This window comes from Poecilia reticulata, linkage group LG1 (genome assembly GCF_000633615.1).
Source record: "Poecilia reticulata strain Guanapo linkage group LG1, Guppy_female_1.0+MT, whole genome shotgun sequence".
In the NCBI taxonomy this organism is placed as follows: domain Eukaryota; kingdom Metazoa; phylum Chordata; class Actinopteri; order Cyprinodontiformes; family Poeciliidae; genus Poecilia; species Poecilia reticulata.
In genome coordinates this window covers 33,963,476-33,964,700 of record NC_024331.1, presented here as the reverse complement: position 1 = coordinate 33,964,700, position 1,225 = coordinate 33,963,476, and positions in this window count along the sequence as shown.

Below are 1,225 nucleotides of genomic sequence, written 5' to 3'. Positions count from 1 at the left end.
TCCTTCATAGCGGCTGAACCCGTATTACACCGAGCACTGTAGCTAATATTAGCTGGTATCTCGCCGGTGGACATAAATACAGTAAAGTAATATTATAATCACAATATATACACAATAAAATGTCCATCTTACTTGTGACATGTTGTCTGTGGAGCCTCACATCAATAGTCCATCGATCAGAACAACAATATCCTCAGTGCTGAGGCATCTTCTGCTGTTTGGTTGAGCAAAGTAGGAGGGACGACCTCTCCAAGATGGCCGCCGTATTTCCTGCTACGGAGCAGCCAATGAGGGGTTTACTCTTACATTATGTCTATGATCCCATGAAAGTAGGGTGACACTCCGTGGTGGGCGTCCCTTGTCTTGATTTCTGAAAGATGTCAGAACCCAGAACCAAAAGACACTAAAGCTTCATAAAGTTATTGATGATTYATTTCAGGTTCAGTTTTATTTTATTTAGAAAGACAGATTTCCATTACATTCGTTAATTACAGCTTAACCCATTTAAGGTTGTACATAAAGATAGAAGTGGAGAGTCAAAGTAATTTTGTACATACATACTGCCTTTCTGGTATTTTCTTTTACAGACTGTTACTAATTTTAGTTGTGAACGATAACAAAAATTAACAACAATGAACAAAGATGGGGATGGCACCAACTCGAGCAATAAAAACCACATGAACATAAAAGGGCAGGACACATAATTCACAAGAATAATCAAATGAAGTCGGATCTAATTGGTTCTACAGACTCAGTCCATTTGGTCCAGATCCTATAAAATGTTCCTATTTCAACTTGGAGGGAAAAATAAATCTTTTCCATAGCATAAATCTGGTCACTAATCTCAATCCATTCATCAATAGTGGGTGGTTCTGGTTTTAGCCATTTCCTTGTGACGGGTTCCTTACTGGCTGCCAGCAGTTTGTCCTACTGGTCCATGAGTCCAACTGCAGGTTCCCCAGGTTCAACGCTTCACATCGAATGTTTACGTTTCCAATATGTCTGTGGAGCTCTTCCCAACATGGTTTTATTACCTGGCAGCCCCAAAGACATGGAAGTGTTTGGCCCCTCAGACCCAGAGTCTCCAGCAGACGCCCCGATCCGTCAGACCCAGAGTCTCCAGCAGGCGCCCCGATCCCTCAGACTCAGAGTCTCAAGCAGGCGCCCCGATCCCTCAGACCCAGAGTCTCCAGCAGGCGCCCCGATCCCTCAGACCCAGAGTCTC